This window comes from Procambarus clarkii, chromosome 9 (genome assembly GCF_040958095.1).
Source record: "Procambarus clarkii isolate CNS0578487 chromosome 9, FALCON_Pclarkii_2.0, whole genome shotgun sequence".
NCBI classification, from domain to species: Eukaryota; Metazoa; Arthropoda; class Malacostraca; order Decapoda; family Cambaridae; genus Procambarus; species Procambarus clarkii.
Window position 1 is genome coordinate 25653264 of NC_091158.1, and position 17125 is coordinate 25670388.

Consider the following 17125-nt stretch of genomic DNA (forward strand, 5'->3'; position numbering starts at 1 on the left):
CATCCAAAAACAAACCCCCTATTCTGGTTAAGAAATTGCGACTAAAAGCCGAACTAGTGGACAGAACTCCCCAAACAAAAAACAAGCAAACGAGCATGACGTCACCACGTCACTGCGCCTCTTTCTGTGCAGCTCTCCCCCTCCCTGGGAGGGGGGGAGGGGGAGCACCAGACCCACCTTGCCAGCTATCTAAAACCTCAGTTCTGAGGCTGGACATCAAAAACATGCGAAAAAACGCTGACTCGAGGGAGGGAGGGTCGCCAGGGAGCCTCCGGGTCTCACCCACAAAATAGCGTTTCATTACATTCAACGCTGGTTTCCTGAGGGGAGCCCTGTCAGCTCCCTGGAGCTAACTACTCAAAGACAAGGACAAAAAATGGACAAACCTGGGAGGTAGAAACGCTCGAACCTGAAAGCAAGACAACTGGCAACACCAAACGACCCTGCGAACGACCCGGGAGACCCGAACTCTGGAACAGGGATGAAGGGAACCCAGGCCAGCCCAAAGCGCGTCTAGGGCCACAGAGACCGCGGCATGCAGGTAAAGAAAATAACAAAAGAGCCACACCCAAACACAAAAAGAAGTACCCCCGGCCAACCAAACGAGCAGCAACAAACCCCAGGGACCCCTCTGGAAAACAGCTGTCCGAACCTCACCAGAAAAGAATAGGCGGCTGCAATGAACAAACTGATCACAGAAACCAAAAGAGCAGAAACCACGGAGAAAAAACTGTAACTGAAGGGGCCACAACAAATCGAAGGGAAGAGAAAGAGAGGACCCTATCCAAAACCAGGATGGCTCAGGCAGCTCATGAGCAGGCCAGAGGTGAACAACGCCCAAGACAGCTCACAAAATGGTGCAGAAGGAACACCAAAACCGAACGCAAGCCGCAACGGCTCCGCTATGTGTCAAGACGATGGTCCCAAACCTCCTTGAGAGAAGGACAAGACCACGTCAACAAAAAGTGCAGGATACCTATAAAGAGTCAAAAAGAAAAGGAAGGACCGCCAGCAAAACCCCATACCGCCACCGAGACAAAGCACGCAGGTGGAACACCATCAATGAAGCCACCTGATCACCAAACAGATAGTGAAAGACTCGAGTCAAAATTACCAGACTTGAAGACTGAACTAGCTCTGGTACGGACTGGACTGATCAGTTGAAAGAGGCGGAGCCGTGGGAAAATCCCTGGATTCGGACACTGAGTAAGCAGCACCCGAAACCAAGGCTGGCAAGGAAGCAGAAGGAATGTCTGCCAGGGAACCAGGAACCAAGAACCAGGAAAGAACCAACCCGGGCGAGCAGACGTGCCCCGCCTGGGAGGATCCCCCCCTCCCGGGGACCCCTAATGGACCAACAAGGCTGATATTGGATGAGAAGCCGCCGCTTGCCGAAGAGCCGAACCACAGACTCCACAAACATCAAGGACAAAATGGCCTAAAGAAAACCTAAGAGCCAGGGCACAGGCAGAGGCCAACGAGGAAGCGAGCACCACGAGCTGACACGAGAGACACGAAGCGAAAAACAGCAACACTGCAACCCGCAGGAGCAGCGCCACAAGCTCTAGCAGGGCTGAACGATGCATGCGATGCCGAGTGATAGATGAGGAGAACTACCCAGGACGTGTACTGCACAACATAAAAAATGTTCCGTCCAGAAAAGGAACAAAAAGAAAAGGCCGTAGCCAGGTCTGTAATCTTAGCTCTCCCTGTCCCAACGAAAAGGAACTGAAGGGGCAGGAATGGGTGATTGGAAATCTACATCCACCAGCAGACATTGCAACACAGAAGCTGGTAGTGACATCCAAGAAGATGAAAGAACACAGTTCTATAGTTGAACACTGGGGCTGTCCAATCTCAGAGAACTGAAACATCACACAGTTCAACCTAGCACCACCACTAGCATAGCTAATAAGCCCATACTAAGATGCACAACAATGTGTAGTATAGAGATAGGAAATATGGAAACATGCAATGAAAAGACCCTAATTATAGGTAGACCCCTAGTACAGGTAGCTAGGGACAAGAGAGTATAATCCATTTGATTAACTAATAAGACCTAGGAAGTAAGTGGTAACGGAATGTACACGATCAAGTAAATACACAGACACTCCAATGTACATACAAGGGTGCAGCTAGGCACTGAACGACAGTCAATGAATGAGTGTCCAGAGAGCATTGACCGAGTCAACAAATGAGTGTCCAGAAAGCATTGACTGAGTCAATGAATGGTGCCCAGATAGCATCGATATAAGCACAAACTAAGGTCACGTTAAGATGCATGCAAATGGGCCAAGCAACACCACAAACAATACAGAACACTCATCCAAAAATCGAGAACCAGCACCCGGCTGACAGTGGCGTCAGACTGTATACTCTCACCTGTAGAGCGTAAACACTATTGTGTCACGACACAGCTGAGCCGTGTAACATTCCAGGAGCATCGCTAGAGGGTTATGTCCAGGGTAGTGCTCACTGTAGGAGATTAGGTGTAGTGTAGAGGTGGAGGCAGCGCCACTCCGAGCCACTCCACACCTAGTGGAGTGGAGAAAAGAACTAGGTGTTTTCCCCATATACAAAACTCAGAACACCCCCAGTATTGAGGGGGCTATGACTGGAGAGAGAAAATGAGCGAGTGTGGCGTATGACCCGAGATAAAGGTTGCGGAACACCAACACATGTTCACACCTCCCATAAACAAATTGATCATCTTTGGGCTATACGCAGAACTCATATGGACCTAGGAGACTCTTCACTCCCGCCGGGGAGGGAGCCTACAAGGTTTATTAACCCTTAAATGGCACATGGCTATATACCATTTGACACCCACAGGCGCATACAAAAAAAAAATATATATTTTTTCTTCCTAACCTGTTAATTTGTGTTCATTGATCATAGGAAAAATAATAAAAAAATCGTAAGTGGCATATATTGCCCGCTATAAGGCGGGGAAGTCTGGCAAAAAACAGGCGGTGACTCAGCGTGCGTCCCAGGCGGTCTGTTGATCGCCAGCTGTCAGGCCGGAGTTGCCACAAAGAGATAATTACCTAATTATTTCAATGTCTCTGATTTTTCGTAGTTTTTTTGCTGTAATATTATTCAATAGTGTGTAGTGTGATATATTTATATAATAAAATGAGTGAATCATCGCTGTACTCAAAAATATGGTGTGCATTTTGTTGATTCAATTATGTTCATCAAACAGTGAACAAATACTTTGTCGGTTATTACACTATATACACAGGTTATATAAAAGTATCTGCATGTTTTGTTCACCATAACGAACCACTAAGTTGTTATTATGAGTCAAAAAGTAACGAGGAGTGACCGCCGTGTACCAGCCAGCCACTCACGCCCTCCCTCAAGTCACCTGACTCACCCACATTCTCCTCCCACAATACTGTTTTTGCTTTTATTAACTATATACAGATGCTATATATAAGTATCTACATTCGTGTTCACCATAACGAACCACTAAGTTGGTATGCTGAGTGGCAGTGGCAGTGGCAGCCTGCCACTGGCTGCCACTCCCTCACCTCATCTGACTTGCCACCATTCTCCACCCACCATACTGTTTTTGCTTTTATATACAGACGTTATATATAAGTATTTACATGTTTTGTTCACCATAACTGTACATCTAAGCTTGTATGGTGAGTAAAGGCACAAAGACGTAGGACCTCACACAGTCAGCTGGCTGCCGCCCTCAAGGCCAGACGCACTAATATTTCTCCTCCGACAATACTGTTTGTGGTGTTGTTACGCTATATACACACATTATATATAAATATCTACCTGTTTTATTCACCATACTTGTACAAGTAAAGTGGTATGGTGCCCAAAGACCATCGTGGTAATCAGTAAACAACATGATAAATCGTGCAGATGACGCCACCGCCCTCACTAAAATGGCGGCTCCCAACCTACTCCTCCTGCTGTTTATACTCTCTATACACACGTTATATATAAGTATCTACATTTGTGTTCACCATAGCGAACCACTAAGCTGGTATGGTGAGTGCAGTCAATAAAAGGTGGCCACACACAGTCAGAAGACATCGCCACCACCCTCCCTCCCACAGCATTACTCCTCCCTCCATGGCGCACAGCGCTAAATATCACCACAATCCTGCTATTATCAGAACCCTGGTCAGTTTTATCACAGTCAGGGTTCTTCTGTAATAATATCATGGCTACATAATAGCATGAACAAGCATATTATGGCATTTTTAAGTGATGCTGTGGTCATAAGCTGAACAGCAATGCTGTGAGCTCATGCTGCGTGCATCAGGCTTGGTAGCTCACTCAATACTGAGGCCCCTAACACCCGAGAATTTGGCCCACGGTTTTGTTTAAAAATGGTGTCTGTTTACAAGAGCCCTGATGAAGGTGTGGTAAACCCCGTGTATCCGCAGGCCGTTTAAATCTTGCGTAGTACTCCAAAGCATCACATGATGTGATGCACAATTTACTGTAAGTCGGTCAAAGCATCATATGATGCGATGCGCAATTTAAGGGTTAAACGATCATTATAAATGCCAAGACAGATTACCGAGATAAGAAAATAATTAGATACAACAGGGAAAGACAATAAGTAGTACGGAAGAGTACCAACGAGGTCCATAAAGACCCAGAGGTAAACCTCACCAGAAATCGACAGATGTTCCAATAATATGGCAAGTACAAAGATCCACCCGAACCTTCGAGACCCCTGATAATCAAGCACAAAATCACAGAGGCCCATATGGGCCATGGCCACGCAGGATCCTGATATGAAGCGAACAAGATCGTGACATGATGTACATGTCCTAGATAGAATGTTGAGAAAGTGGATAAAAGTACTCACAGAAATGATGGGACTGACGGACCTGAAGGTACCAAACCTGGGAAGGGGCAGACACAAAACCAACTCGTACGCAGAGGGGGGGAAAGAAAACCCCACTCCTAGCACCTGCAAGCCTCGCTCCGAGGGCACAATAACCAACAGGAAGCAGAATTTAGGCAAGCAATTAGGAAAGAACTGGTTACCAACAGTAAACTAGTACAAAACACTGCAGATAAGAGTAAGTCCATAATAATTTTTGGATGTTTAGAAAAGGAAATTTCATCTAGGGTGGACCAAGCAGCAGAAGAGATAAAAATCATAGAGAAAAGAGTAGGTTTTGGAGAAGGCTCAAAGGAAAATGTCAGTGATTTTAGAAGGATTGGAAAATATGAGAAAAACAAGAACCGCCCCTTAACCCTCAAACCGCTAGGGGCCCAAATGGAATTCACACCCACAGGCGCAACAAAAAAAAAAAATCCAAAAAATTCTTTCGTCTTATAGAAGTGTTCATTTTTGTTCCCTGATCACGGAAAAAATAACAAAAAAATCGTAGGTGGCATATTTTAGCCGCAATAGGGTAGGGACGTGTGGCAAAAAAGGGGCGTTGGCAGAGCCTTCGCCAGACGAGGTCTACTCCGCCCGAGCTGTCAGACGGCAGTTGCCACAAATATATTATTACCTAATTATTTCAATGTCTCTGATTGATTTTTTCTTATAGTTTTTTTGCAGTAATATTATTCCATACAGTGAATTGTGGTATATTTATATTATAAAATGTGTGAACCATCGCTGTACTCAAAATTATGGTGTGCATATTAGTGATTCAATTATTATGTTCATAAAACAATAAACAAATAGTTTTGCTGTTGTTACACTATATACACAGGTTATATATAAGTATTTGCATGTTTTGTACACCATAACGAACTACTAAGCTGGTCTTGTGAGTCAAAAAGCAACGAGGAGTGAAACACCAAACACCAGCGAGCCACTCACTGCCACTCCCTCCCTCAACACCACCTCACTCACCCTCATTCACCTCCCACAATACTCTTTTGTATTTATTCACTATACACAGACGTTATATATACATATTTACATGTTTTGTTCACCATAACTGTACATCTAAGCTTGTATGGTGAGTAAAGGCCATAAGACGTAGCTACTCACACAGTCAGCTGATCGGCGGCCGCCCTCACACTAATATTGGCCAGACACACTAATATTTGTCCTCCAACAATATTGTTTGTGGTGTTATTACGCTATATACACACATTATATATAAGTATCTACCTGTTTTATTCACTATACCTGAACAAATAAGCTGGTATGGTGCCCAAAGACCATAGTGGCCATCAGTAAACACCATGCCAAGTCGTGCAGACGACGCTCCTTCCTCACCAAAATGGTGGCTCCCAACCTTCTCCTCTCGCTGTTATTTCACACTATACACACGTTATATATAAGTATCTACATTTGTGTTCACCATGGCGAACCACTAAGCTGGTATGGTGAGTGCAGTCAATAAATGGTGGCCACACACAGTCAGAAGACGACGCCACAACCCTCCCTCCCACAGCCTTACTCCTCCCTCCATGGAGCACAGCGCTAAATATCACCACAATCCTGCTATTATCAGAATTCTGGTCAGTTTTATCACAGTCAGGGGGCTTCAGTAATACTATCACTGCTAAATAATAGCAGTATCATATATATTATGGTATTTGTAGGCGATGCTGTGGTCACAAGCTGAACAGCGGTGCTGTGAGCTCGTGCTGCGTGCGCCAGCCTTGGTGGCTTGCTCAATACTGACGCTGTAACACCCAAGAATGTTGGCCTGGATTTTTTTTCTAGGTGGCATTTGGCAACTATCGGTTGTGGCTGTACTATAGCTGCCCCTATGCCAGGCGGGGCTTTAAATTATAGCGCTAGACACGAAATCATATATAAATGATGTGTGCGGTTTCGGTTTTGTCACTGATATCATTAATATATGATATGCGCGGTTTGAGGGTTAACATGCTCGGGGTTTAATATCCTGTCATCCCCACAGGCGCATGTCATTTTGAAAAAAAAAAATTATTTTTTCTTCCTAACCTGTTAATTTGTGTTCACTGATCACGGGAAAAATAATAAAAAAAATCGTAAGTGGCATATATTGCCCGCTATAGGGCGGGGAAGTCTGGCAAATTATAGGCGTTGACTCAGCGTGCGTCCCAGGCGGTCTGTTGCTCGCAAGCTGTCAGGCCGGAGTTGCCACAAAGAGATAATTACCTAATTATTTCAATGTCTCTGATTGATTTTTCATACTTTTTTTGCTGTAATATTATTCAATAGTGTGTAGTTTGATATATTTATATAATAAAATGAGTGAATCATTGCTGTACTCAAAAATATGGTGTGCATATTGTTGATTCAATTATGTTCATCAATCAGTGAACAAATACTTTGTCGGTTATTACATTCTAAGCACAGGTTATATATAAGTATCTGCATGTTTTGTTCACTATAACGAACCACTAAGTAGCTATTATGAGTCAAAAAGTAACGAGGAGTGACCGCCGTTTACCAGCCAGCATCTCCCGCCCTCCCTCCAGTCATCTGACTCACCCACATTCTCCTCCCACAATAATGTTTTTGCTATAATTCACTATATACAGACGTTATATATAAGTATCTACATGTTTTGTTCACCATAACTGTACATCTAAGCTTGTATGGTGAGTAAAGGCACAAAGATGTCGCTACTCACACAGTCAGCTGATCGGCGGCCGCCCTTAAGGCCAGACGCACTAATATTTCTCCTCCAACAATACTGTGTGGTGTTATTATGCTATATACACACATTATATATAAATATCTACCTGTTTTATTCACCATACTTGTACAAATAAACTGGTATGGTGCCCAAAGACCATCGTGGTAACCAGTAAACAACACCGTCGTCTGCACGGTGGCGTCGTGCAGATGACGCCACCGCCCTCACCAAAATGGCGGCTCCCAACCTTCTCTTGCTGTTTATACCCTCTATTCACACGTTATATATAAGTATCTACATTTGTGTTCACCATAGCGAACCACTAAGCAGGTATGCTGAGTGCAGTCAATAAAAGGTGGCCACACACAGTCAAAAGACATCGCCACCACCCTCCCTCCCACAGCATTACTCCTCCCTCCATGGCGCACAGCGCTAAATATCACCACAATCCTGCTATTATCAGAACCCTGGTCAGTTTTATCACAGTCAGGGTTCTTCTGTAATAATATCATTGCTACCTAATAGCATGAACAAGTATAATTTAGGCCAATAGCACCCGGGAGTTTGGCCCACGATTTTAAAAAAAAATGGTGTCTGTTTACAAGAGCCCTGATGAAGGTGTGGTGAACCCCGTGTATCCGCGGGCTGTTTAAATCTTGCGTAGTACTCCAACACATCATATGACGTGATGCGCAGTTGACTGGAACAACATCCAGCACGTCATATGGCGTGATGCGCACTTTAAGGGTTAAGGGTGAATTTAATGGAGTGAAAAACATGATGGAAGTGCTTAGAAATGCCAGGAAATTGCAGAGTGATGAGGTTGGCAAACTTTGGTCAATAAAACAAGACCTCTCAAAGGAGGACAGAGATAAGCTGAAAGTGAACCTCATTGAAGCAAAACATCTAAATGGGGATAGAAATGAAGAAGACAGAATTTCTTTTTTCTACAAAGTGTCAAGGGACTGGAAAACTTATGAAATGGTACATAAAAACAAGTCAACAAAATCATTAGTGGAAGGGGGAGTAAAGAGCAAAGGGAAAGGGAACATGTTCCTGAAAATTTTATATACCAACGTAGATGGAGTGAGGTCAAAAACTTTGGAGTTGCAAGATATAATTCAGCTTAAGGTCCCAGATATTGTTGCATTATCGGAGACGAAACTTGAAGCAAATATATTAAATGAAGCCGTATTCCCAAGGGGCTATTCAGTTTGGAGACGTGACAGGAAAACTAGGAAGGAAGGAGGAGTGGCTGTACTGGTGAAAAAAGACCTGAAGGTAAGAGTGATAATATTTGAAAACCCTCAAGATATTGACATAATGGCATTGCAGGTCTAGAATCAGGATGATAAGCTGATAATTTTAAATGCCTACAGCCCACCAGCAAGCAACACATGGACAAAGGAAGAACTGGATGACAAATGAGAGGGCCTCATAATGGTCATGGGAGATATTATTGTACAGGCAGATAAAGATAAATCACGACTGTTAATACTGGGGGACTTCAACTTTAAAGCAATAGACTGGGGAGGCCTATGAAGCAAGAACGGAGGACTTTTGGACATGCAGATTTGTGAATCTCATTCTGGAGACATTCTTGTATCAACACATCCGGGGCCTGTATATCCAGTGGATAGCATGCAGGACTCGTAATTCTGTGGCGCAGGTTTGATTCCTGCACCAGGCAGAAACAAATGGGCAGAGTTTCATTCACCCTGAATGCCCCTGTTACCTAGTAGTAAATAGGTACCTTGGAGTTAGTCAGCTGTCACAGATTGCTTCCTGGGGGTGTGTAATTACCTAAGTGTAATTACCTAAGTGTAGTTACAGGATGAGAGCTACGCTCGTGGTGTCCCGTCTTCCCAGCACTCTTTGTCATATAACGCTTTGAAACTACTGACGGTCTTGGCCTCCACCACCTTCTCACCTAACTTGTTCCAACCGTCTACCACTCTGTTTGCGAAAGTGAGTTTTCTTATATTTCTTCGGCATCTGTGTTTAGCTAGTTTAAATCTATGACCTCTTGTTCTTAAAGTTCCAGGTCTCAGAAAACCTTCCCTATCGATTTTATCAATTCCTGTTACTATTTTGTATGTAGTGATCATATCACCTCTTTTTCTTCTGTCTTCTAGTTTTGTCATATTTAATGCCTCTAACCTCTCCTCATAGCTCTTGCCCTTCAGTTCTGGGAGCCACTTAGTAGCATGTCTACACCTTTTCCAGTTTGTTGATGTGCTTCTTAAGATATGGGCGCCACACAACCGCTGCATATTCTAGCTTTGGCCTAACAAAAGTCGTGAACAATTTTTTTAGCATATCGCCATCCATGTATTTAAAAGCAATTCTGAAGTTAGAAAGCATAGCATAGGCTCCTTGCACAATATTCTTTATGTGGTCCTCAGGTGATAGTTTTCTATCTAGAACCACCCCTAGATCTCTTTCTTTATCAGAATTCTTTAAAGATTTCTCACATAATATATAGGTTGAGTGGGGTCTATGTTCTCCTATTCCACATTCCATAACATGACATTTATTAACATTAAATTCCATTTGACAAGTGGTGCTCCATATACTTATTTTGTCCAGGTCTTTTTGAAGGGCATGACAATCATCTAAATTTCTTATCCTTCCTATTATCTTAGGGGTGGGTGGGTGCATCAGCAAACATGTTTATATAATTTTGTATACCAACTGGTAAATCATTTATGTAGACAATAAACATCACTGGTGCAAGAACTGAACCCTGTGGTACTCCACTTGTGATATTTCTCCAGTCCGATACATTGCCTCTGATTACTGCCCTCATTTTTCTATCAGTCAGAAAATTTTTCATCCATGATAGAAGCTTACCTGTCACCCCTCCAATATTTTCCAGTTTCCAGAACAACCTCTTATGTGGAACTCTGTCAAAAGCCTTTTTTAGGTCCAGATAGATGCAGTCAACCCAACCATCTCTTTCTTGTAATATCTCTGTGGCTCGATCATAGAAATTGAGTAAATTTGATACGCAGGATCTTCCAGAGCAAAAACCATACTGTCTGTCTAATATTATATCACTTCTCTCCAGGTGTTCTACCCATTTAGTTTTGATTAGTTTTTCCAATACTTTCACTATTACACTTGTCAATGATGCAGGTCTGTAATTGAGGGGGTCTTCACTGCTGCCACTTTTGTAGATTGGAACTATGTTAGCCTGTTTTCACACGTCTGCTAAAGCATCATATGATGCGATGCGCAATTTAAGGGTTAAATACTGTATGCTTTAAAATATCATCTAGGAGAAAATGGGGACATTGAAACAGTTGATAAACTCGATTTCAAAAGAGGTTACTATGGGGAACTTTGACATTTTTTAAAGAGTGTAATTGGACAGACTTGTTGCTAGGCAAAGAAGTAAATGAAATGTATGCCAAATTTTGCAAAATATACGATGAAGGCACACAAACATTCATGCCAAAACAGAGATGCAGGACCAGAAAACAGGATTGGTTCAACAGAAATTGCGAGAGGGCCAGAGACCTAACCAGACTATTTCCTGGTTAAAAAGTGCTAAGTCTTCTAAAGTGCAAAAGAACTCCCCCATAAAGCAAACAAATAATTAAAACTCCATCCAACTAACTTCCCGCTTGTTAGTACCACTAACTTGAGCCAGTCTGGGTAAGTCAGACCACCCCCAGTCAGTTTTTTGATGCCGTGCAGAATGGTCACTGTCGTTCTGGCTCCATGTTCCCATTTTCTTTGGTGTTTTCACCCTTGTGGTGGTGTTATAAACTGATGTGTGCGAGTAGCAAGGAGTTTTTGAGTAGTGGAGTAGCATGCGTAAGTACTGCCCTTGGGTCTCAGAGTTATATGCCTTGGGGTGGGTTGGGTTCACTTCCCGTTAGTGGACTTCCTCACTTGAAGTTGTCTTCACCCTTGGGGTGTGTCGGGGGCTTTTGGCTTTCCATCTTGCCCTGGGTAGAGATGTGTTTGTTTTCTGGTGGAGCACACTGTGGCTGACGGAGTCTGTTTTTCAACTATTGATGGTGGGCCAATGTTTCTCTCAGACTGCTTATTTGCTGTTGTGAAGTTTCAGAGGTTTTGTTGTGCTTTAATGTTCACTGGCACTTTTTGCCTTTTTTGGTGCAGGAGTTCTGCTTTTCACCTGATTAGGTATAGCCTAGGGTGTAGTGGTGGTCCTCCTCTGTTGCCCCCGAGGCTTTTCTGCGGCTGCTTGCGGTTGGATTGCCTGCACTGACAGGGTTTACTGGTTTAACTGGTCTCAGTACCTGGGCTTCCTGTAGAGCTCATTCATCCTACAGGCCCTGGGGAAAACCGCAGCGGGCTCGGTTGTACAATAGTACCTCTTCTGAGTCTGCTCTCACCTTGTGCGAATTTGAAGGTTGCTTGTCGCCCCTGCCTCTGGATGACAGTCATCCATTCTGCCTCCACCCTGCTGCCTGCTGGGTTGGGTGACACCTCCGACTCAGGAGTCGTGCGGGACTTGTTCCTTGCTTGTGCTTCATTTCACTCATTCCCCCATCAGATATTCTGAGGGATTGCGCAGCATTGCTCGGCATAGCTGTTCCTCTGTTTTGCAATGTGCCAGGTTGTGTACCCGTTTGGAAGCCCTGGAGCTGCTGCACTGTACTAAGGAATGCTAGAAAATTGCAAAGGGATGAGGATGGGAAAGGGTGGTCGTTAAGACGAGATCTTTCAAAAGAAGATAGAGAGAAGCTGAAACTGAACCTCGCCGAGGCAAAACATTTAAATGAGAGCAGGAATGAAGAAGAAATAAATTCTTTTTTCTACAAAGTGATAGGGGTAGGCAAACCAGTAAAGTGGTACATAAAGGCAAACCAACAAAATCAATAGAGAGAGGGGGAGTGAAGAATAAGGAGAGGGGGAACAAGTTCCTGAAGATTGCATACACCAACATAGATGGAGTGAGATCGAAGATACTGGAGTTAAGTGATGTAATACAGCTGCAGACACCAGACATTGTTGCACTCACGGAGACAAAACTTGAAGATGTAATTTTAAATGAGGTCATATTCCCAAGGGGCTACTCAATTTGGAGACGGGACAGAAAAATTAGGAAAGGCGGTGGCGTTGCTGTGCTGGTAAAAGAACACCTAAAGGTGAAGGAAATAATGACTGCCAATCCACAAGAAGTTGACATAATAGCACTAGAGATCTGCTATGAGGATGATAAACTAATGATGATAAATGCATATAGTCCACCGCCAAGCAGCACATGGTCAAAGGAGGAGCTAGATAGTAAACGTCAAGGTCTTATAACAATAATGAGAGAGATTATAGCGAGAGCGGATAACGATAGATCACGACTGTTGATAGTCGGTGACTTCAACTTGAAATCCATAGACTGGGAAGCATATGAAGCTAAAACAGAAGATTTTTGGACCTGTAAATTTGTAGACCTCATCCTGGAAACATTCTTGTATCAACATGTTAAACAAGCTACGAGGATGAGGGAAGGGGACGTTCCCTCCATGCTAGATTTGATATTTACCAGGAAGGAGGAAGAGATATTTGACATTCAGTACCTTCCTCCCTTGGGTAAAAGTGACCATGTCTTTTTGGGAATAAAGTATGCAATGCATTATAAGCTGGAAGAAAATAAGGAGGTTGAAGCAGTTGAAAAACCAGACTTCAGGAGAGGACATTATGGTGACCTTAGAAATTTTTTTAGTGAGTATAATTGGACAGACTTGATGCTAGGCAAGGAAGTGAATGAGATGTATGGCAAGTTTTGTGAAATATATGATAAAGGCACAAAAAAATTTATACCAAAACAGAGATGCAGAACTAGGAAACAGGATTGGTTCAATAGAAATTGCGAGAGGGCTAGAGACCGAAAGACACAAAAATGGAATCAATACAGGAAGAGGCCGAACCCCCAAACATACCAGCGATACAAAGATGCGAGAAACAACTACACGGCAGTGAGGAGAGAGGCAGAAAGAAATTTTGAAAAAGGGATTGCGGACAAATGTAAAACAGAACCAGGTCTATTCTATAAATTCATAAACAACAAATTGCAGGTAAAGGATAATATTCAGAGGTTGAAAATGGGAAATAGATTCACAGAAGATGAAAAGGAAATGTGTGAAACACTAAACGAAAAGTTCCAAAGTGTGTTTGTACAAAATGAAATCTTTAGGGAACCAGATACAATAAGAATTCCAGAGAACAACATTGAACACATAGAGGTGTCTAGAGACGAAGTGGAAAAAATGCTCAAGGAGCTCGGTAAGAACAAAGCAGCTGGCCCAGATGGCGTTTCACCATGGGTTCTGAGAGAATGTGCATCTGAGCTCAGCATTCCACTTCACCTGATCTTTCAGGCATCCCTGTGTACAGGAATCGTAGCAGACGGGTGGAAACAGGCTAACATAGTTCCAATCTACAAAAGTGGCAGCAGGGAAGACCCCCTCAATTATAGACCTGTATCATTGACAAGTGTAATAGTGAAAGTATTGGAAAAACTAATCAAAACTAAATGGGTAGAACACCTAGAGAGAAATGATATAATATCAGACAGACAGTATGGTTTTCGATCTGGAAGATCCTGTGTATCGAATTTACTCAGTTTCTATGATCGAGCCACAGAGATATTACAGGAAAGAGATGGTTGGGTTGACTGCATCTATCTGGACCTAAAAAAGGCTTTCGACAGAGTTCCACATAAGAGGTTGTTCTGGAAACTGGAAAATATTGGAGGGGTGACAGGTAAGCTTCTATCATGGATGAAAAATTTTCTGACTGATAGAAAAATGAGGGCAGTAATCAGAGGCAATGTATCAGAATGGAGAAATGTCACAAGTGGAGTACCACAGGGTTCAGTTCTTGCACCAGTGATGTTTATTGTGTACATAAATGATCTACCAGTTGGTATACAGAATTATATGAACATGTTTGCTGATGATGCTAAGATAATAGGAAGGATAAGAAATTTAGATGACTGTCATGCCCTTCAAGAAGACCTGGACAAAATAAGTATATGGAGCACCACTTGGCAAATGGAATTTAATGTTAATAAATGTCATGTTATGGAATGTGGAATAGGAGAACATAGACCCCACACAACCTATATATTATGTGAGAAATCTTTAAAGAATTCTGATAAAGAAAGAGATCTAGGAGTGGTTCTAGATAGAAAACTATCACCTGAGGACCACATAAAGAATATTGTGCAAGGAGCCTATGCTATGCTTTCTAACTTCAGAATTGCATTTAAATACATGGATGGCGATATACTAAAGAAATTGTTCATGACTTTTGTTAGGCCAAAGCTAGAATATGCAGCTGTTGTGTGGTGCCCATATCTTAAGAAGCACATCAACAAACTGGAAAAGGTGCAAAGACATGCTACTAAGTGGCTCCCAGAACTGAAGGGCAAGAGCTACGAGGAGAGGTTAGAAGCATTAAATATGCCAAAACTAGAAGACAGAAGAAAAAGAGGTGATATGATCACTACATACAAAATAGTTACAGGAATTGATAAAATCGACAGGGAAGACTTCCTGAGACCTGGAATTTCAAGAACAAGAGGTCATAGATTTAAACTAGCTAAACACAGATGCCGAAGAAATATAAGAAAATTCACCTTCGCAAATAGAGTGGTAGACGGTTGGAACAAGTTAAGTGAGAAGGTGGTGGAGGCCAAGACCGTCAGTAGTTTCAAAGCGTTATATGACAAAGAGTGCTGGGAAGACGGGACACCACGAGCGTAGCTCTCATCCTGTAACTACACTTAGGTAATTACACTTAGGTAATTACTTGGGTTTCAGGGCATTGGCTTTTGGGGGGTTGGATCTTGGTCCCTTCGGCCTGGTTCCGTCTTAGACCCCCTTTTCCTTCACTTGTTTCCACCTTGATGATGGATCCGGCTTTCTTTGAGTTCAGTTCTCTTCCTGGCTGACAGACTGTCCCTTCTTTTCGATTGGGGCTTGGCGTGGCTTTTGACGTACTGCACACTTGAGTGGCGGGAGGTATCTCTGTATTGCAGTTGTTTTTTTTTGGGGGGGGGGAGGCTCTAGAGTCTCTCTCTAGAGTTTCTCAATGAGTGGCTCTTCGCATTCTCATGCAGTTGGCCTAGTGCAGCTTCATACTCGGGTTCCCACTATTTCGACTGCTTTGGTGGCTGATGATTGCAGACCCACGGCAACTTGGCCTCTGTCTTTGGATTGATTTTCAGAATTTCTTGGCTCGGGTCTTCGTCTCGGCTCCTTTTGCGTCGTCTTCCTTACTGCAGATGTTTGCACCCCTCCTTCGGGAGGCGTTTTCACCTCCTGTCTCGCATGTTGACAGACTGTGCTGGCTCTTTCTGTGGATTCAACTTGGGGCCCCTGGCTCTTCTGTTGGTTTTTGCTGTTTTGGTCTCTTTTTGTTTCCCGAGGATTATGTGGGTTCTGTTTGCGGCTTCTGCTAATTACCGACTTCGAATTTGTTGGTTCTCTTGGGGGGGGGGAAGGGGTTGCTCCCGGCCATTCCGGACAGGTCATGCCAGGGTTCGGGCTTTGTTTGTCGGGGTAGGCTTGTGGTGCCGTTGAGTCAATGGTGTCCCCAGTGCCTTCTTCGTCTGGTCAGTACGGAGTTCGCTCTGCACCTAAGTCAAGCTCTTGAATTTCACTTCGGGCCTTTTGTGGGAGACTCCCCCTGGATAGGTGTCCCCCCCCCCTCCCCTGCATTGCAGGCTGACTCTTTTTGCCCACACCTGGTCCAACGATTCATGAGTTTTTCAGGTCGCTTCTTGTGGCTTTTGGTGGTGTTGGGCGGACTTTCCTACGTTCGGAGGGTTGGGTCTGGGTGGAGGAGGGGAAGGCCTCTTCCCCATTCACCCATCTAGTCATCCTGCAGTGGGCTCGCTTGCTCGTGGTCGAAACGACCACATCTCTCTGGTGGGTTTACTGCCTGTTGAAAGTTCCAATATAGTGGTGTTGCGAGAGGGTACATACTCTGGTACATTCTGAACTTTTCTCATCTGATCCGGTTGTTTCTTTGCCTCCTCCTTTCGGATAACTCCGTTGTAACAGATCTGGCTCGTTCTTGATCCAGGCACTTGGATAATTTCCCTGGACCTCATGGATGCGTATTGGCAACCTTGCCCCCCTTATCTATCTGGGTTTTTTGGATTGGTTCGGTTTTTGGTGGGGCAACAGGCTTACCGTTTCCAGTCTCCCTTTCGGGCTAAATCTGGCACATCACCGGAGCCGGTCGGCTGAGCGGACAGCACGCTGGAATTGTGATCCTGTGGTCCTGGGTTCGATCCCAGGCGCCGGTGAGAAACAATGGGCAGAGTTTCTTTCACCCTATGCCCCTGTTACCAAGCAGTAAAATAGGTACCTAGGTGTTAGTCAGCTATCACGGGCTGCTTCCTGGGGGTGGAGGCCTGGTCGAGGACCAGGCCGCGGGGACACTAAAAAAAAAGCCCCGAAATCATCTCAAGATAACCTCACATTTGATGTGTTTGACTCAGGTAAAGGTGGACTGTCTTTGTCTGCCAAGTCTTCGGGTTTTGGTATTATCTTAGCATC

At 43.8% G+C, this 17125-nt stretch overlaps 1 protein-coding gene across 1 annotated transcript in view; it reads left to right on the forward strand.

The window, feature by feature from the left end:
* LOC138349839 (probable phenylalanine--tRNA ligase, mitochondrial) overlaps positions 1 to 17125 on the forward strand; it is a 109616-nt gene that overhangs the window by 63587 nt on the left and 28904 nt on the right. The window lies entirely within an intron of this gene.